This window comes from Psammomys obesus, unplaced genomic scaffold (genome assembly GCF_907164565.1).
Source record: "Psammomys obesus unplaced genomic scaffold, mPsaObe1.curated_primary_1811, whole genome shotgun sequence".
NCBI lineage: Eukaryota > Metazoa > Chordata > Mammalia > Rodentia > Muridae > Psammomys > Psammomys obesus.
Window position 1 is genome coordinate 30,446,954 of NW_026585895.1, and position 21,396 is coordinate 30,468,349.

The 21,396-nt window shown below is 44.0% G+C and overlaps 1 protein-coding gene and 1 pseudogene across 2 annotated transcripts in view; one reads left to right on the forward strand and one right to left on the reverse strand.

Annotated features, from left to right (window-relative positions):
* The window catches only part of Cacnb4 (calcium voltage-gated channel auxiliary subunit beta 4), a 247,799-nt gene that overhangs the window by 161,722 nt on the left and 64,681 nt on the right, over window positions 1–21,396 (forward strand). The gene's annotated exons all lie outside the window — the stretch shown is intronic.
* On the reverse strand, window positions 4,935–5,013 carry LOC129671789 (small nucleolar RNA SNORA17; annotated as a pseudogene).

The window sequence follows — 21,396 nt, forward strand, 5'->3', positions numbered from 1 at the left end:
AGACTTCTCAATGGATTTGTTAAATTTCAGCAATGAAAGTGAGTGATCTCTGGTATGTTGGTTAATAAGTTATTAAGCATAGAAAAGGACCAGAGTGGTCTGGGTTTGTCCCATAAACAGATGCAGCTGAACTGAATGGCCCTGTGCCAATATCACAGTCACTTGAAATCTAGGTACATCTATAAAACTACGTTTGCCACAGAGATATGAAATAATAATTTTCGTGGACCATGAAGGGACAGACTGCTGTTATTGCATTAATAATTGATGGAAATGCAGATAAGTAACAGAGACAAAATAAAGTTTCAGTGTTTTCCCATCTAAATTGCTATACTCTCTGTGTCTATCCCCTGGTCCTTCAGGGTCCCTCATTTAAGAACCTTGCTGTTTTCAACAATCTTCCTCGAGAAAGTGCCCTCTTCTCTGCCTTGTGCATCTCCCTTGTTCTCCGGAGCTCTCTTCACACAGGATTTTGACTTCATAATCTTTTGAAACTATTCTCAGTAAAGTCACCAGTGACTGCTGTATTGGTATAGCCAGTGGTGTTGCCTGTCTTATCAACAGTATTTCAGTTCATTGATTGTTCTTTTATTTTTCTTTATTCTTTTTCTTTGTGGGCAGGGGGGGGGTTCAGACAGGGTCTCTCTGTGTACTCTTGTCTGTCCTGGAACTCACTCTGTAGACCAGACTGGCCTTGAACTCAGAGATCCACTGCCTCTGCCTCCTGAGTTCTGGAATTAAAAACATGCACTACTACCAACCAGCACTTGTTCTTTAAAAAATAATAATAATAATTTTTCTTTGCACAAGAAAAAATTTAATATTCTTTCAAGCATATCTTTCATATTGAGTATATTCTTTCTTATTAAAAAATTAATTAGCAGGCTGGGTGGTGGTGGCACATGCCTTCAATCCTAGCACTCAGGAGGCAGAGGCAGATGGCCGATAGGCCATCCTGGTCTATGAAAGGAGATCCAGGATAGCCAAGGTTAACACAGAGAAACCCTGCCTTGAAAAGCAAAAACAAACAAACAAAAATAATTAGCATGTTCCATGTTGGGTTTCATTATGGTATTTTCAAGCAAATTTTGTTTTTATTGATTATCCTCCTCATCCTCCTGTTCCACTTTGTACCCTTCTGTCCCCCTTAGACTGTCCATTTCCATGTCACATGTCTTATTGCCCTCTCTCCCCCTTTTCCACTCATGTGGTTTTCATTCTAGTTTTGAGTCCCTTTCCACCCTCATCCCACTCTAATGCATCCATATAAACATAAGCTAGGATTCGAATGTGAGACATCCAGAGCTTGGTTGAGTTTTGTTTGTTTGTTTATTCCTTTGTTTTTTGATGTACTCTTTCCTTTGGCTTTACTCTGGCCTTTAAGGTTCTCAGGTATGTAATTCTGCTGTCTTGTCTTTTGACATCCAAATTGTAGTATGAGGCAGGACTCAATCCTTCCATTTCTTTTCTTTCTCTCCATGTGCACTCGTTTATTTATCTCTCCAAAGCTTTAACTTCAGCCTCAACTGGGCTCCTGCCCATTAACTATCTCCACATGGTTGCCTATTAGAAAACCAGTTTGCCATGAATTTGAGCTCCCAGTGTTCTCAAACCTGCTTTTCTTTTTTCTTTTTTTATTCATTGCAATTTATTCACTTTTTTGTCCCAACAGGGTCCCTCCTCTCCACCCTTGCCCCTCCCCCAGTCCACTGATGGGGGAGGTCCTTCCCCCCTTCCATCTGACTCTAGTCTATCAGGTCTCATCAGGACTGGCTGCATCGTCTTCCTCTGTGGCCTGGAACAGCTGCACTCCCCCAAGGGAGAGGTGATCAAAGAGCCAGCCAGTGAGTTCATGTCAGCGACAGCCCCTGTTCCCCTTATTAGGGAACCACTTGGATACTGAGCTGCCATGGGCTATATCTGAGCAAGGAGTCTATTTTATCTCCACGTATGGTCCTTGGTTGGAGTATCGGTCTTTGTAAAGTCTCCTGAGCCCAGATTTTTTGGTTCTTTTGCTCTCCTTGTGGAGCTCCTGTCTCCTCCAGGTCTTTATATCTCCCATTTCTTTCATAAGATTCCCTGCACTCTGCCCAAAGTTTGGCTATGAGCATCTGCTTTAATACTCTGCTGGGTAGAGTCTTTCAGAGGCCCTCTGTGGTAGGCACCTGTCCTGTTCCCCGTTTTCTCCCTTTTCTGACGTCTATCCTGTTTGCCTTTCTGTGTGAGGATTGAGCATCTTATCGAGGGCCTTCCTTCTTGCTTAGCTTCTTTAGGTGTACAGATTTTAGTATGATTATCCTATATTATATGTCTGATATCCACTTATAAGTCAGTATACAACATGTGTGTCTCTCTGCTTCTGGGTTACCTCAATCAAGATGATCTTTTCTAGATCCCACCATTTGCCTACAAATTTCATGATTTCCTTGTTTTTAATTGCTGAGTAGTATTCCATTGTGTAAATGCACCACAATTTCTGTATCCATTCCTTAACTGAGGGACATCTGGATTGTTTCCAGATTCTGGCTATTATGAATAAAGCTACTATGAACATGTTTGAGCAAATGTTATTGTTGTATCCTTGAGCATATTTTGGATATATGCCTAGGAGTGGTATAGCTAGATCTTGAGGAAGCACTATTCCTAATTGTCTGAGAAAGGGCCAGATTGATTTCCAAAGTGGTTGTACAAGATTACATTCCCACCAGCAGTGAAGGAGGGTTCCCCTTTCTCCACAACCTCTCCAGCATGTGCTGTCACTTGAGTTTTTGATCTTAGCCATTCTGATGGGTGTAAGGTGAAATCTCAGGGTTGTTTTGATTTGCATTTCCTGATTTCTTCAAGTGTTTCTCTGCCATTCGATATTCCTCTATTGAGAATTCTCTGTTTAGCTCCGTACCCCAGTTTTAATTGGATTACTTGTTTTGTTGCTGTTTAATTTCTTGAGTTCTTTATATATTTTGTATATTAGCTCTCTGTCAGATATAGGGTTGATGAAGATCCTTTCCCAGTCTATAGCTTGTCTTTTAGTTCTGATGACAGTGTCCTTTGCTTTACAGAAGCTTTTCAGTTTCATGAGGTCCCATTTATTGATTGTTGATCTTAGAGCCTGTACTGTTGGTGTTCTGTTCAGGAAATTGTCTCCTGTGCCAATGAGTTCACTTTTTCTTCTAACAGAATCTGCTCTTCTTTTGGTTTCTCCCCACTCAGCTAATTTTTAGCTGTTTCTCTGGAAATTTAGGTTAACCACCTCACTGTGATGTTAACCTATCAGTGATAGGTGTCTGTTAGTTACAGTGTCAGAGTATTATCTTGGAGATGACCACTTCTCTGTCTCTCTGCTGCCCACTCATGTGTTCCTCTAAGGTTGGTTCTCTGAAATAGGATTCCAGTCTTCTTATCCCTGCCCCCCCCCATCCTATTATTAAGTTTGGAAGTTTAGCAATCTTCCAAGCAACTCACCCAGTTCTGTGTCTTTGAATTCAAATGCAGTGTGCCCTGTGCCTAGTGATATTTAAAGCTCTCAGGCACTGCTAATGGATACAATTCCATAGTGACAGGTGTTTTCTGTGAGTGACTTGTGGTGTTCATTCAGTAGCAAAGTTACAAATATGAAAAGATTTTTAAATGATGCTTTGCAAGTTTGAAGCATGGCACCTCAGCTTTAGGAGTGCCTTGCTAAACTGTATTCAGGAGTTGTTTCTAATATTCAAATGAAATCATGGTCTACATCCCTCAGTATTAAGGGACTGTGCCATTTCTATAATGTGACTGTCAGATACAAGAAATGTGTTAGCTAAACACACCTTCTTCTAGCGTTCTTTCTCTTCTATGAATCGGAAATTAATAGAAATGTCTGCAGTAGCATTTGAGTGCAGGTAACTATAGGACTCCAGTTCAATAAACACTGTTGAATGGCTGTTATGTGCCAAGGACTCCAGTGGGTGCTGGGGCACTAGTGAATCCAGGGGACTCCAAGAGAGCCAGATGAAGAGGGAGGCATAGGCACAGTAACACAGAGGAAAGAATGTTCCGCTCTGTGTGAATGGATCTACAGACTCCACCATGAAGCTCTTTAAGAATTCTTGGGAAATGGTCTGTTCTCGGTTACCATGTGTAAGGGACTCACCCATACCACAACCAACTCCCTGAATAGTGCTGACTTAAGAATCCCAAAGGGTGAAAACTATAGGTATGTAGACTGTAAAAACTTTGCTGGAATAAAAAAATTGCCTGTGTGAAGTATTCCAGAAAGTGGACTGTATTCTTAAACTTTCTACACTAACAAGTCTAGGGCCAGCCAGCTCTTCCATGTTCATGCTCACCCACAAATCCCGCAATGCACAGGGTCAGCTCTCCCAAGTACAGTAGCTGATAGGGGCAGAGTCAGCTCTTCTGCTCTCATGCTACCATTGTCAGCTCTCCCACAATGCCCAGGTGAGGGGTGGGGCCAGTTCTGCACAGCTGTCAAACATCAACATGTCCCTGAGTGACATCTCAGACCAGGGACATCTGCCTGGCCTTTGCTGGTAACAGATCCCCGCTGCTGCAGCATGATGGATCCAGACATGGGCTCTGGTGGCAGCACAGGCCTGGACCCAACCATGGTCCCAGGTGGCATCACTATTCACGTCAGGCTGTTCCTCACTATTTTTGAGTCTCCAGTTCTGCCTCTCCTCGTTGTCCTCACACCCTTCTGTTTCCCTTTCTCTTCCGTTTCCACACCACTTCCTTGCTCCTCTTAGTGGAGCCTGCAGTCTCTGAGTGTCTGAGGTCTCAGCAGTGGTCTCAGGAGTGCACTGGGCAGGGCTCCCTTCATGCATGTTCTGCCCCCAAGGCCTGCACAGTGCCAGACTGGTGGTCCTCTCAGGCTAGCTCTGTATCCAGGACCGATGGCACCCATGGTGGTTGTCTCGGGCTCACTTTTTTCAGGGAATGTTAGGCTAGTAATCGCTCAGATGTCCACAGGTCGGAACACTGAGCACAGATAAAGCCTCTCTCCTCTGTGCCACAGTAACCACACCTGCAGTGTGTGAAGGACGTCTACATTCTACACAGGTCACCTTCATCACATTGTAACATTCTCTGTGGTGATACTTACGTGTTTGTATACAGAGGAATTCCTGTATGTATATATGTGTACATACATACACACAGACACACTTTAGGAGCATTCAGCATAGATGTACAAATGTATATGTGTAATTTGACTGAGAGGTGTTTGGTGTGTGTTTGTGTGTGTGTGTGTGTGTGTGTGTGTGTGAGAGAGAGAGAGAGAGAGAGAGAGAGAGAGAGAGAGAGAGACCAGGTCTTGCTATATGTGGCTCTGGCTAGTCTGGAACTCACCTGGTAGCCCAGGCTGACCTTGGCTGTGGTGCTCCTCTTCATGCTCCTGCCTTCCAAGTAAAGTTGTAGGGTTGTGTCACCATGTTGAGCAAGAGAGTTTTAGACTATTTCCTCATGGGTGGGAAAGAGAATTTAAGAACTACAAACTATAACATGGCGTTGACATACCATCTTCTTTCTTCACTAGTAACAGGGATGATGGGACACAGGGGTGATCTCCTGATGTCCCTCATTTTATTCAGGAGGAAACTGATGGTTTGGGAGCTTTCCCTAGCTGGTCCACAGGAAGCTTAGGAGTAAAAAATAAATCTCAGTTTCTGTCTGAGCCTGCACTCCTGCTTCCACTTTATAAAAATAATTTCATTGAAGCCAAAAACCATCTTTTTCTATCAGACTGGGAAGGCCAGTCTGAGATTATCTGGCCAAGAATTGGTAGTTTTGTGGTTGGAATGGAATGTTAGCTAGACACCGTCTTGGCCTCCGGTCAGGTTCCACCCGATAGCAATAACTGAAAGGCCATGTGAATGGCTCTCTGTAGCTGTCCACAAGCAAGGGGTCACATGAGGTCATAGTCCTGATGCCTGGAATGAGGAACAAAGCAGGAAAGTTCAGGTCTGGACAGGGTAGACTCTGTGATGTGAAGGAAAAGCAAGATGAGCTGGGATCAATCAGGAAGACAAGTGAACGGGACCTAGCGGGAAAGTGATGGAGTTAGAGGCAAGTTTAGAGTGAAAGCAACAGCCAGCTGGGGTCATACAGGGCCAAATATAGAACCTAGTGGCTGACATGCATACAGAGTGGCTAAGTTTTACAATATGCAAAGCACTGTCAGGAGCAGGTCACGTTTACCCAGGTGCTGCCTGTCCTCTCACACTTACTAAGGTAGGTTCTCTGCAAGCCTAGCCTTTAAAAATTTTTTTTTAACAGTTCTGGGTGCTGCACAAAGAGCTGGTCTTATACTGTGGCATAATCTGGCAACCCTCCTAGACTCACAAATATGAACATGGATAAATTCCGGCTTGAAGTTATTTTGCAAGCAGGCTGAGTCAACAAATCTTGGGGATTGACTGGGTGTAGTCCTTCAGGAACTGACTCAATACTTTATGAAACTGACTTGGAAAGTTCAAGAGGGCTTCAAAATAATAGAATTAAAACAGGATTTGTGACTTCCACGGAGTGCTTGAGTCTACAAGCTACAAGTGCCTTAGTAAATATCTTCTTGAAAAGTCCTGAATGTCTAGAAACTCCAGATGCCATATATCAAAAGTCTGACGTTGGGAATGTCCTGAATCTTGGAAGCCCCTGCTTCTCACACAGAAGATTTCATAGAAACTTGTTGTAGGCAGAAGAATAGCCACAAGAAGCTGTGAATGTGTCAGTATCTTAGTCTGCTTTCTGTTGTGGTAACAAAAAAGAACTCGAGACAGGCAGACAGACAGACACAGACAGGGTGTGTGTAGAAGAGTTAGCGTTGTACTGCCTCACAGTGTTTTCTAAACTTAACCTAATTTTAGTTTGGAGACAAAGATCTTCCATACCCAAGGCTGGCCTTGAGTTCCCGACTACCCTGTGTCTGCCTCTGAAGTTCTGGGATTCCAGCCCTTACCACCATGTCTGTGCATCACAGTTTTAGAGGCTGGGAAGCCCAAGCCCAGCGTTTGCTTGGCTTCTGTTGAGGGGATCATGCTACTTCAAATGATGGCAAAAAAAAAAAAAAAATAGCAGTACTGTAGGAAGAGAGAGAGAGAGTAAAATAAAGCAATGGAAAACGAATGTGTTTTCATACCACCTACTGGTGGTAATGGGTCCAGCCCCAGGGGAACTAGAACTCACTCAAAGGGGAAGGCATTAATCTGTTTACAGAGTCTATTCCCATGATGCAAATGCCTCCCCCAGAATTGAAGTCATAGTACATGAGAGTATGGAGGGCACACTCAAACCATAGAACCTTGGTTTCATGACAAACGATTGGTTATTAGCTGACTCCAAAGTAGGCATGTTGTCTTCTGTTATCCCAGAGGGCCCAGCCCAATCGCTGGGGTCAGGTGTGATCTACAGCCTAAACATACCTAAACTCCACATGTTTAAAGGGTTGGTGCCTAAGGTGGAAGATGGTAAAACCTTTCAACGGTAGCACTTCCTAAATAGTTTCTGAGTTGTTGTGAGTATGGAAGGGATAGTGGGATCCTTCCTTCTTTGCTGTTTTTCTTCTGGTGATAAGACAGGTAACTTTGTCCTCTTGTGTACTCCCATCATGCACTCTCACCTGATGTACTCACTCTCAAAGCAATAGGACCAGCCGGGCACCGTGGATTTGACACCCCCAAAACTGTGAACCTAAACAAAACTTTCTACTTACAAGTTAATTTATTTCAGGATTTTTTTTTTTACAGTAGCAAATAGCTGACTAATTCAGAATCCTTGTAAGCATAAGAGGGAGAGAAGGGAGAGATCGCTGTGAGAAAGACTCAGCCTGTTTTTTGCTTCTTTGGAAATGGAGGAATGGTTTTGTGAGCCAAGAAAGGCAGGTGGCATATAGGAGCCAAAGGCAAAACAGATTCTCCCTGGGGACCTCCAGAGGAACATGCCTCTGCTGACACTTGAATTTTAGACCAGTAAAATTTACATCTGCCCATCCTTCCCTCCCTTCCTTCCAGCATTAGAAATGTCATGAGCCTTACAAACCCTTCATTCCTCCCTTGGTCCCTTTCTCACTCCCTCTCTAGTTTTTTTTAAATATGGCCTTGCTGTGTAGCCCTGGCTAGACTAATGCTCATTATGTAACCCAGGCTGGTCTCAAACTCCTGCCAGTCCTCCCGACTTTGCCCCTCTAGTGCTGGGATTTCAGACATAAGCCACTATGCCTGGCTTCATTTCGGGCTCCCGACTCTGCAGAATTATGAAGTAACACATCTGCGTTGGCTTAGACTACTGGCTCACGGTCATTTGTTATAGCAGCAGCAGTGAAGGAGCCTGTGTGCCCTCAGATGAGAAAACAGTGAGTGAGGCATGGTGATGCGGACGGCTTCAGCAGCTGACGGTCACGTTACCTTTAACAGAGGGCTACCGATTGCTGTTTATAACTGTCACTGATTCTAAACTGTGAAATTGTGGCTTGTTTTCAAAGGATATTGTTTATAAGACTGTCAGCTTCCTAAACTAACCAAATAAGTTTTAACTTGGCAAAAACCTAAGCATTCTAAGGCCAGTTTTCAGACTCTCGGGGATGTATCACAGCCTAGGCACTGTTTGCCTGCCTGTGACGTTTGTTTTACAACTGTTCTGTTTCTGTTCATTAGTATTCACTCAGGAACAACATATTCCAACAGCAAATAATTTTTAAATAGCTACGTGACTCCCTGAGCACCACACCAGGAGCACCAAACAGAGGAGAAGCTAATTATAAAGCCTTTACTTTGGAGGCCACAACCTTTGCAAGTGGCTGTGTAGCTATGGCTGATGATCATCGTGGACAGGAAGGAAAACAAGCTAGCTAAAAATGCAGTCCAGCATGATGTTCTCAAAGCATGTTTGGATTCTTAATCGCGCGAAGGAAAATTTGAATCTGGGTAGTTGCTGCCTCCTGCATGGCTCTGGAGTTGGTTTGACTGGGGTGAGGAGAGAACAAAGAAGAACGGAGGACAGGAAAGCTGGGATTGGGTTGGCCATGTGCTCTGGTGGAGATTCATCAGCAGTAGCTGGAAACTCACCAGGAGGGGGGTTAGCTGCTCTCTGCTGTAGGTGGGTGCAGAGAAGCTTTTCAGGTTGCAGTCACCACTGAGGAGGAAGTTGTGGTTGGTAGTTTCTACATACATGGGTTAAAATGCTCTTACTTGGACCAGAGGAAGGCTTTGACACTCCTCTGCACCTGACCTGGGGAAGGTTTACTATTTCCATAGGTCTGAGGAATTGGGATCCTTGACGAAGCCATGCTCTTGCCAACAATACACACTCAACCAGGACTTCATCAATTGTGGATTCTCTCTGTCTCATGTGTGTGTGTGTTATTTGTACTTGTAGATCCTACCTCTTGAAAGTACGCATGCAGGACTACTGGACAAATTAAGAGGGAATCGGGGTGTGTGAGAGAAAGAAGGGGTGGACAGCCCCAGCACCATGATGCTGAGGCAAGGTGAAAGCCTGGGGCAGAAAATCTCAAGGGCAGAAAATCACTCTTCCTGCTGGTTTGATCACAAACCGCCTTGCACCTCATGGAACCCCAAGGGTGAGTGCCTCCTTACTATGCTGCACCCGAGGCCTCCTTTGCTTGGTAACTTTACCATGGAGGGGAGTGCCATCAGGATTTATCCAGGACTCTATGCAGCCATCTTTGCTTAGAGAGAATTTTGCAGCATCTGTACATAGTGAGGATACAGTGTGCATGCCTTTGCCAGCTCTGACTGTTGTGCCCACACCAGTCTACACTCCTCTACCACAGCACAAGCTGGGCACGGATGCCTGCATGCACGGTAGCCACAGGCCTGTCAGTTATGCTTGGCGTATTTATAGGTTCAGTAGCCAGGGAACATCATGCTGTTATGTAACACTGGAAAGCTCTCTGCTTGGAGAAGTGGCCTTATTAGAAAGAGAGGCGCTCAGGGACCTAGTGTTGGTATTTTCTTGTACAGCTGAGGCAGCTCTCTCCTAAGCTAGCAAAGGAAGGAAGTAAATGAGTCTCCGGAGATGGCCAGATTTGTCTCTTGCTCACTACAGATTTGCCGCTCTCTTTACTGGATGTAAGACATTTGGAGAGGAAGATTTAGTCTGCGTTTGCCAGTTCTATTATGTCTAGCCTGCGGTTCCGTGCTTAATGCATATTCTTGACTAAGTTAATGAAAGAATTGACTGCAGTCAGTGCTGAATGCCTGCTATATTAAACAAAACTAATGTACAGTTGTGTGGCAACTGGAAGACGTGGGTCACATCTATTTTGGCAGAGAACATATGTTTGAGAGATACATATATCTTCATGTGAAAACTGTCAGCACCTATATTCCCCTGCCCTTCTCATTTTTTTTGTTTCAAAGCATTCATTTCTGCCATATTGAGAGGGGAATTAAAATGGCAGTGCGCTGTGGTTTCCAGCCATCTTTCAGCTGAATGCTTTCCTCGTTGTGTACAGACAAAGGGTGTAGACGAGGATGGCGTTTGAGGGTACACTAGTGCTTGGTTGAGAATCACAGTGGCCGGCCTCCTCACTCTGGCTCATGCCTTCCATCTGTGTCTTTACACTGGGTTGAGCATTGTCTCCCAGTCTTAAGTGCCCCTTATTCTTTTCTGTCCGGCTGCTGGTATGTTTTAGATTCAAGTTCACCACAGGGTTTTCCAGACCCCGTAACTTAGACTCCAGACCCTGGCGGGTACAGACATCCCGCAGAGAGCCAGGCAGGTTCTGCTTCAGTCTTGCCAAAGCCTTCCAAGTGGGCAGGTCACCTTTTCATCTAGTGTGGCTCTGTTCCTTCCCAGCAGGGTGCTTTATCCTGGATATCCAAGGACCGTGTGCCTGATATTGGGGGAGACTCTATATCTAACCTGTCCTCTTATTGAAGTGTTTGTGCCAAAGACAAGCTGAACTCAGTTAGCCGATTGTTGCTAATCCAACAGCATAATAAATAGATTTCCAAATGTTACTGTCTAACTTTGACCAAATAAATTGCTTATTAAGGCAAGGTGGTACTCTTGGTTTTCTGGGTCGGATGCTTCTCCACTGGGCCTGTCCAGTGCAATTGTAGAACTGGTAGAATTGGTAGCATCCTGGCTTCTACCAAGCATGAATCCGCAGCACCTCTTGCCACCGAACTTTTGAGAATGAAAAAGTGTATCGGGATATTGTTGAAAGTCCCATGGGGTTATTGCTCCGCACTGGGAACACATGTTCTAAGCCAGCAGTTAAAAGGTTTTGCCTGTATCAGAACCCAGATGTGGAGTTTCTTCCTATGGTTCAGCAGCTTGTCTGGACAGTGCTGACTTCAGAAATTCTGTGTTAGATGGGAATGGTTATTAAGTACTTTATAGTTCTTAGCTAAACAGATAAACACGTTTCCTTCCTATAAACAAGTTCTAATCAAGGTAAAAATATTTTTACATTTGTAGGGGGGGGTTGTGCGCATGGAGGTCAGAGGACAATTCATATTAGTTCTTTCCTTTCACCATGTTGACCCCAGGAGTTGAACTGAGGTCAGGCCTGGAGGCAAGTGATTTTATCCAGTGAACCATCTCACCAGCCTAACTTTGGAGAAACTAGTACAATAACTCTATCAGATATACATAATGATGAATTACTCCCTCGGTTCTTATACTCATAGATTCTTGCACACCTCAGTCCTCACCAGAAAAGCTTTCCCTCTCTCCCTTTTGCTGTAGATGATAATACAGAGACCTGTAAGGGAACAATGTACAAAGCAAGAGACCGGGGGGCGCAGCTTTAAGGGGGACATCTCAGTCATACTGTAGCCTCCTTTCCAAACTCAGGGATCATTGTGAGAAAGGGACGGAAAGAGTCTAAGAGGCGGAGGAAGCAGATGCCTGTAGCAAGGGTGTGTTTGCCAGACAGGACAGTAGAGTTGCACACATGAACACTCAGTGACTGGGACCACAGGCATGAGACTTGCACAGGCTCAAACCAGCCAAAATACCAGCATGGGCTGTGAAGGGCCCATGAAGTCCCATCTGCCATATGATGACATATCGGATTTGATGGTTGCTCAGGGAGGAAGAGCCAGTTTACTTCAGGAATGTGGACCCTGAAAGGCTACCCACTCTCTAGTAGATGGTCCCATACCCAAGCACAAACAGGCAGGACTCAAAGGACGGGGGAGGGGGGGAGAGAGAGGAAGAAGAACATGAAATTGGGAAGGGAGAGTGGGGGGAATAGGGGAGGATTTGGAGGGAAGAGTATAGGGATGGATTTGATCCAAACACATTATATTCATGTATGAATATTAAATAACATATTTGAAAAATAAATTACAAACAGACTTGGGTTTTTGTTGTTGTTAACTTTTAGAATTGGTGATAACCCTATGTTGAATGCTTTATTTCATAATAGGTCTTTCCCCTTTATAGAGAAAACTTTAAGGTTGGCATAATTTTAATGCTTTAATCTGATATATTCTTTCAAGCATTCATATAAGATGGAAGCTGGCCCAGTTTATATTTTTTGACCTCTCTGTATTTCTCATTATTATTATTATTATTATTATTATTATTATTATTATTATTACTTATAAAAAATGGGAGGAGTGTATCAGGAAGTCAGGTAGGAGAAATGCCTTTACGTTTCAGGAGATGAGAGACTATAATACTGTAAAGATGCCTAGAACCCTCCAGAAAGGACCCACAGATAAGTAAGTTAGCCACAGATTAGAATGATCTAAGCCTTTCTCCCTTCCTAAATTTATTACTACCGGCTTTCAGCACTGCCACCCTTCTGAAAACAAAACAAAAACAAAAACTCCGCAAGTCACACAAACCTAAAATGCCAGGCTATTCCCATTTTGGCCCAACTCAAAGCTAAAAGGAAACTTGAGAAGGTGACTAGGGAATGGGATTTTGTCTTGCTTCAGACGCTTAGGTCTGTATCTTATAACCTTTGCTGTCCAGGTCAGAAAATGCACTTACAGTTCTGACTTAAACCTCTGATTCTGAGTTGAACATGGTGGCACATGCCCTGTGATCCTGTACTTGGCAGGAAGAGGCAGGAGGCTCGCACGTGAGTTCAAGGCCATCCTTTCCTTCATAGTAAGTTCGAGGCCAGTCCAGCCGAGTGAGACCCGTGGAAAAAGCCCATTTGTTTCTCAAGCTTTGGGAGGCATGCTTTTGCTGATGCCTTCCACTCTGGCTCACTGGAGATGACTTCCATCTTTTCATGGAGCCCCTCCTGTTTTGTTTGCCTGTTTGTTTGAGAATGTCATACATGTGTATAAGGCATTTTGATTAAATCCATCCCTTTCTCTCCCCTCTAATTTCTCCCCTGCCTTCCCCCCCCCCCCCACTGTCATTCCTTCCCAACTTCATATGTTCATTTCTAAAACCTGTGGAGTCCACTTAGTGCTGCCTGTCTGCATGGATGTAGGGCCACCTCCTGGATCATGGGTAGCCTCTCATAGGCTACATTCCTGAAGAGAGCTGACTCCCTCCCTGAGCAGCCATCACTAACCAATGGCTCCTCCTTGAGGGTCTCTGTGAGCCCCTCCCCCTCCTTGCTAGGATTTTGGATGGCTTGATCTTGTGTAGGTCTTGTGCATGGTGTTACTGAACATCTTCCCTTGACTTTCTGCCTCCAGCTGGGTTAACCCAGATTTCTGTGCCATTATTCTTTTTATAATGCTTTCATCATCTGCAACCCTTCCTTCTTTGATTCCCCACGGTCTTCAAATTCCTGATCCCTGAAACCAAGCAGGGCTCAGGGTGCCAGGAAGGTACCTGGGAGGGCCTGTTCCAGCAGGGCCTGTCCTGGGAATACCTTCTCAGGTATCCTAACTGGCCTTGACTATCTCAACTGTTACAGCAGGAATAAAACCTCTCTTCTTTATCATCATTCAGAAAGCACAGCTTCTCTTTGCCTTCAAAATGGTCCCTGCGTGGTGTCTGCTTTCAAACTTCCCAAAGTGGTAGGGTTCACCACCTCGCCCTAAATACATTGCTTTTTAATCTTGTAAGGCCTGGGAACAGGGACAGCAGCAGCAAATGAGCTCCTTGTTTTTTGTTGTTAGTGCTGGTGTGCCTGGACCCTTTGTTGCAATGACACTTTCCCGGCGCCTTTGTTCCCATCTCCCTCTGTCCTCCATGCCCTGGGTTCTGAAGCAGTGGATGCTGTCCTCGCCTTCTCATTTGCGGTTCTCGTTTCTAACCCAAACCACCAAAGCCCCTTGAGGAAGATTTGAGGACTTTTGATCCACCCGTGACCCCAATGAAACACCAGTTCACGATGTTCTTGATCTCTGGGTGTCTTGTTTGCTATTATCTCTACCTCAATTTCTTTTATTTAGGAATGGTGTGCTGACCTGATTAAAGTATTCTTAGCCTACCCGAGCTCACAGCCATGGTGCATTTGAAGCAGGGCTTGACTTGTTGGCTTCCCTGGCTGAGACCTGAAAGAAGATGCCACACTGGAATGAAGGGGGCTGGCAAAAGTGACTGAGATATATAATGTCTTTGAAGCAGCTTTTTTTATTCAGGATCAATTAATATTTGACTTTTAAAAGCATACACTCAAAGTAATAATGGCACCCTGAATTTTTTTCCTTGGGATTATAAAGGGGATTGAAGACAACTGATAAATGACTGGAGTTAAATCTGATAAATGACTGGAGTTTTATTAAAAGTGAGGCACCAATATCATTTTTTTTAAGTTGGGACAAGTGAGTCTTGGTTATCTAAGGTGTCTAACATTATTGGGGGTAGGTGATGGTAATATGGAGGCTCTCTCTTCTCAGCCACTTTTCTATGAATCTAAGATTATTCTGAAATAAAAGGTTTATTTTCAGTGAAGAGCAAACTTTTCTCTCTAGGGTGATTTAAACCACGTCTGTGTCTTTGGCAGTCAGTATATTAAAGACTTGATTCTGGAAAAGCTGTTAACATAAAATGTGGCTTCAGCGCAGAAATGTGGATCTATCTAATGAGAGTGTCTAACTGTAGTTTAGTGTTGTTGCTTGTGCTCCTTCTGTTTCTCCTGCATCCATAAGTTAGTTCCTTATTTATATCCCCTCATCCAGTAAGCACTGATGAAGGCAGCTTTGGGCTTAAAGTCGAGGAATCCAGCATGGTACCACTGCCAGAGTGTGACTAAGGTGGGGGCTGGAAGTCCACGTGCCGCAGACAGCTCCCACATAGCACAGACACAGGGATCACGTGTGCGCACTGAGACTTGGGTGGCAGCTGAGCTAGTCTACAGGAGAGAATCAGCAAAAGCAACCTGAAGGTGACTCACACCTGCTGTCAGCACAAGTAGCACTTAGGATGAAAGTACTGAAGATCACGTCAGCGGTGGAGCCTCCGTACCTAGGGCATTTGGGGAATAAGGAAGCTCCTGGCCTTTCAGCATAGCACGAGGGAACGTGGTGATAGGTCTGGGGTGAAGTGAGGTGAAGCTGGGCAAATAGAAGCTGTCTTAGGCCCATCACAACCGACAGCGCCTTTCATTGCTGGACTAAGACTGGGCTTTCACTCTTTAGACTAACAACAGCAAAATCTCCCACCTAAGCACTTCTCCATCTTTACTCTCATCAATTACAGTGGCTTGGGTGCTTCCTAAAACCACGGTAACTCTGGAAAAGATGCTCTTGCCCTGAAAGGGCCTATGAGCTGGGAACACTGATGTATTTTTGAGCTTCCATAGGTATTAATGTTCAATAATGATTTCTACTTGGACAATACAAAAGACAATGGGTTTTTACCCCTGCAAAACAGTGAGAAATTATTTTTTGTTGTTGTTGTTGTTGTTCTATTCACAGGGCAGCCAATGTCTTGAACTGCTTTCTAATTTTAAAAGCTCCTGTGCTGAAGCCTGCGTTGTTCTTATCAGGGAGGCCGATGAGTTGCTTCTGTTTAAATGTTCTGACACCATCATTTATGCTTCAGTTGGGGCTAAGAATAACATGCCTCTGAGTAATTTTTACTGATGTAGTATCCCTTGATTTTTTTTTAAAGAAAAGAATGTCAGTTTTCACATTCTGAATCTTTTGCCTTTGCTAGAAGCTGCCAAGTAGGTAGATGACAGCATGATGTAGCTGCTGCGGAGTTGAGGAAGAACTGGACAAAAAAGGTAGAATATTCTCCCATTGTGCAAGTGGTTTCAGAGCTTACTTCAGACAGGAGATGATACATCTGTGTCTCTGGTCACTGATTGCATCCTGTCATCTGGTCCTCCTTGGCCTGGATTTCTGCAGATCTCAACATCACTTGGTCATTTGTTCTGTGATGAGCCTTTCTCTCTCAGGGTCATTGCTATAGGCTGTGAAAAAATGTTGCTTTTGAGGTAAAGATGCCGTGGTGCTATTGCAGCCTGTGCTTGAAGGAGCCAATAAGTTCAGCTTGATGTCTCATTTCTATTGTAAGGTCTGAAAACGTATTGGTGACCCATTCTGTTAATAACTGGTAATGATAATCTTACCCGTGCTCCTTCATGTGCGTGTATATATAGTCTTAAAGAGAGTACAGTGTCTGCCCAAGTCTTGCAAGCACTTGACTGTGACAACCGAATCATCCCTTTGTTCAGATTATGAGCTGTTCTCATCTGCTGTAGAGCAAGTAAGGCTTCATTCTGGGAGACGACTGACATATGGAAGAGATGCTTTAGGTGGGGAGGCAACATGCATTTCATACTATCCATAGCATATGAGAAATTAAACATAAAGTGCAATGTATTAGCAAACAGCTTGATGGTAGGTGTCAGGCAACTGGCTGGTAAAGTCTCCAGTTTGGGGGAAGGGTGTGATTATTACAGGCCTCCTGGGCATGGGGCTGAATCTTTTGTTCTCTCTTCTTGGAGTATCTTAGGTTTGTCTATGGTCTATTTTGTGTTTAAGAACACAGTGTCTGCCATGTATTTGCACCATCCAGGCCTGTAGCCCAAACAAGCTGGACCTTGTTCACTCTTCATTATTTGATGCAGACTGTGTGTGTGTGGGGGGGGGGTTGTAGCTGTCTAGCTCTACTTTGGGTCAAGTCTACAGTACATGTATGTTACAGTGTTTTCCTGCGAGATGTAGGGTAGATTTTTAATTTTTATTTTTAATTTATATATTCACTTTATATCCTGATCATAGCCCCCTCCCTGGTTCCACCCTCCCATCCTCTTCCCCCATCTTCCCTCCCCTTCTCAGAAAAGGACACACACACACACACACACACACACACACACACACACACACACACACCAACCCACCCCAGCACATCAAGTCACATCAGGAATGAGCTCATCCTCATCCATGGAGGCCAGGCAAAGCAACCCTGTTAGGGGGAAGTGATCAAAAACAGGCAACAGACAGTACCTACTCAACTTATTAGGGTGCCCACTTGAAGATTAAGCTGCCCATTGGTTATATATGTATAGGAGGCATAGGTCTAGTCCATTCATACTCTTTGGTTGGTGCTTCTGTCTCTGTAAGTTCCCACAGGCTAACAGAGGTTAGTTGATTCTGTTGGTTTTCTTGTGGTGTTCTTCTCCTCTCCAGGACCTTCTATCCTTATCCCTAACTCTTCCACAGGACTCCCAGGGTTCTGCCTAATGCTTGGCTGTGGGTCTCAGCATCTGATTCCATCAGCTGCTAGGCGTGGCCCCTCAGAGGACAGTTGTGCTAGGCTCCTGTCTATAAACATAGCAGCATAATGTTAATGGTGTCAGGGGTTGGCGCTTTCCCATGGGGTGTCAAGTTAAGCCAGGCATTGGCTGGACATTCCCTCAGCATCTGTTCTATCTTTAGCTCTGCACATCTTGTAAGCAGGGTAATTTTGGAAATAGTACTACCTCAAGACCCAGGTATGCCACTCGTGGGCATATACCCAAAAGATACTCCACCATACAAGGACATTTGCTTAATTTTGTTCATGGCATCATTATTCATGATAGCCAGAAACTGGAAACAACCTAGATGTTCCTCAACCGAAGAATGGATACAGAAATTGTGGTACATTTTCACAATGCAATATTTCTCAGCTATTAAAAATAAAAGACATCATGAAATTTGCAAGCGAATGGATGGAACTAGAGAGGATCATCCTGAGTGAGGTAACCCAGGCCCAGAAAGACACGCATGTTGTGTACTCACTTATAAGAGGATATTAGCCATTTATTACAGGGTAACCATACTGCAATCCACAGACCCAAAGAAGCTAACAAGGAGGCCCCACAGGAGGCCCACCTTTAATCTCACTCAGAAGGGGAAATAGAATAGACAGCAGAAGTGGGTGAAGAGAGGGAACTGGGGAGGAGAAAGTGTTGGGAGGGAAAAGAGAGTAGAGATCAGATGTGGGAAGAGTGGGGAGGGGAGGAGTGAGGGCTTGGAGAGAAGAGGGAAACCAAGGGTGGGGCCATCTCTGAGACAAGCTAGAGGCCTGCACAGGGTGGGCTCCAGGGAAGATATGGGGATGACTCTAGTTGAACCTCCTAGCAGCGGGGACATGAAGACTGAGGAGGCCACCTTCTATCCAGGCAGGGCTTGTGGTAAGGAGGGGAAGACCAATCCACCTACAAAACCTTAGACCCAAAAATTACCTGCATACAAGAGGTAGGGTAGATTTTAAGTGTAACTTATCTCCTTTCACAAAACTTAAGTCTTCCTGGATGCCAGACAAAAGTATTAACTTGCATTTTGACCCTGGAGTTACATTCTTACTGTTTGAATGTTGACTGTGTCAGCGCTCACTGGTGTATGGGATGTACCCATCTGGTTAGTTAAAACAAACGAGGAGCTAGACTAGAATCACATTTGTGATGTCAGTAACCAATGGGGCAGCTTTCGTAAGTTATTCAACTGTTCTTCAATCATGGGAGGTGCCCAGACTTGGTTTTGATTGGCTGCAGAGAAACAGTGGATCCATTCCAGCAGAAAAATACTGACGATTTGAATCTTTAGCAAAATTAATGGCAGCTGGAGGAATTCCCAGCTGCACATGTAACTGGAAGTGCTTAACTACCCAATTAATCAAGAATGGATGAACTCGGTGGAACACAAAATTTAATCAGTTTGTGCAGCAGTCGCCTTGAAAAATTGCACGAAAGCATTTTTCTCTATTGACTGCAACTCCAAGTGGCTGGTGAGACGCTATGCAATCTTGGGGCAATGCAAAAATATTTTTGTGCTTTCTTTTCATTCTCCTTCCTTCCTACAAATGTTTGTTGTTTCCTTCTGTGTACCAAACTCACCCTGGGGATACAAAGATGAAAAAGATACCCTCTTGCCTGGGAGTAGTTACTGAGCACACATGCAATTCAGTATAACTTGTGGGGCTGGAGAGATGGCTCAACAGTCAAGAGCACTGGCCGTTCTCCCAGAGAGCCTACGTTTTGATCCTCACATGGCCACTGACAACCATCTGTACCTCCAGTTCCGGGGGATCTGATGCTCTCTTCTGGCCTCTGTGAACGCCTGCTTGCATGTGATATGCATACACTTATTCCATTCACACACATAAAATAATAAATGAATGAATCTTATTGGAATAAAAATACAAATTAAGGAAGATCTATATCAAGAGAAAAGTTAGAACTTAACTATGAACTTCATGTAGGCTAAAGTGAAAATCAAAATATAAACAATGTATTGTTTTCCATAGAAAGACAATATTGCCAAGGAAGATGACTATTTAGTTTCATTATCTCTAACTCGGGGCTTTAATATTATCAAGAGTTGTCCTTGTTTAGTGGTCTGGGTACAAGTTGATTGTATATTAGCCTTTCATATTTGCTTTATTTTTTGTTTGTTTTTATTTTCTTGAGGCAGGTCTTAGTATGTGGCCACACTGTCCTTGAACTCATGATCCTCCTGCCTCAGCCTCATGGGTGCTGAGTTTACAGATGTGCACTGGATCAGCCTTCAGTGCTTTTGGGAACATGCTCACAGGAGATTCTGCGTGTTGCCAGGGTGAACACTCGCAGAGCCCTTGTGTATGAGATGTTTGGCTGTGGGAGTTCTGAGCTGAGCTGATGCTGACCTTCCATTAAAAGACAGGTGCCGATGTCCACCCAGGAACGTGTTGTCGCCGTCAGCGCTGTCTCCTTTATTCGGAAGCCTGGCTCTCCCGACACCGTGTTTGCTAACATGTGTGTGCCCACGTGTGTGTGTGTATATGTATTCTGCAAGTATGTGCCTCATTTTTCTTCCATACTCTGCATCTGTACAGCATTTCGTGCTAGAAGGAGAAGGTTCTATCATGTTTCACTATTAGAACAGAGCAATACTGTTCAGTAAAGCCAACTTCCCTGGAATCATTTGGGGAAACAATGATGGCTTAAATGAGAAAGGCTTGTGTTTCAAATTCTTATTCTCAGTACAACCCCAGCCTCCACGCACAGACATTTTGCTTGTCCATCATTGTCAACTTTCATGCTCTTTGGCTATAAATAACTCCTGGAACAACTATCCAGCTACATTTCAACAGCAGTTTTTAAAACTCAAGTCACATTCTTTTAAAACTCCTTCAAGATTTTTTTAAGCAAGAAGGAATTTTTTTTACTCATTCTAATCTTGTTTATATTATTTAGTGTTGTCTTAGATTCGAATGTCTTGAACTGAAAAAAACCTTTTCACAAAATATCAAAGTGAATAATGGTGATTAGGTGGACTCGTGAGGTAAAGAATTCAGCAGTTCAAAACCTTCTGGCTTCTGCATTTCTTGAGTAAGCCTGATATATATTTTTCTGTTCCTCAACTGAACGGCATAAGGTAGATCAAACACCAGTAACAGCTGGTTGCTGGATTTAACACTGTGCAACAGAGATGGTGGTTCACAGCTGTAATCCCCAAGCCGTTAGGAGGCTGATGCAGGAAGACTGAGCTTCAGCCTAACCTGGGCTACATAGTGATTTCAAGGCCCCGTCTCAAGAGAGAAAGAGAGAAAGAAAGAAAGAAAGAAAGAAAGAAAGAAAGAAAGAAAGAAAGAAAGAAAGAAAGAAAGAGAAAGGAGGGAGGGAGGGAAGGAAGGAAGGAAGAGAGAGAGAGAGAAAGAAAGAAAGAAAGAAAGAAAGAAAGAAAGAAAGAAAGAAAGAAAGAAAGAAAGAAAAAAGAAAGAACTGTTAACAGGCCCGTGATGGCACATGCCTCAAATTTCACTCCATTTATTCTCCTCTGATGTTTTATTTCCTGCTGCTCCTCATCATGGACCTCTGAACATCTCTTTCCCAAACACACGGAGCCAGGACACTGTGCATCCCACCCTGCCCTCTCTTGACTTGGCAGCACTCTCCTGAAACACAGCCACAGAGCTGTAGATCAGGCTCTCTCTGCACAAGTGTCCTTGGCTTATGATCTCCAGACTCTGCTCTCTTACAATTCATCAGCTTTCCTTTCCTTTCCTTTCCTTTCCTTTCCTTTCCTTTCCTTTCCT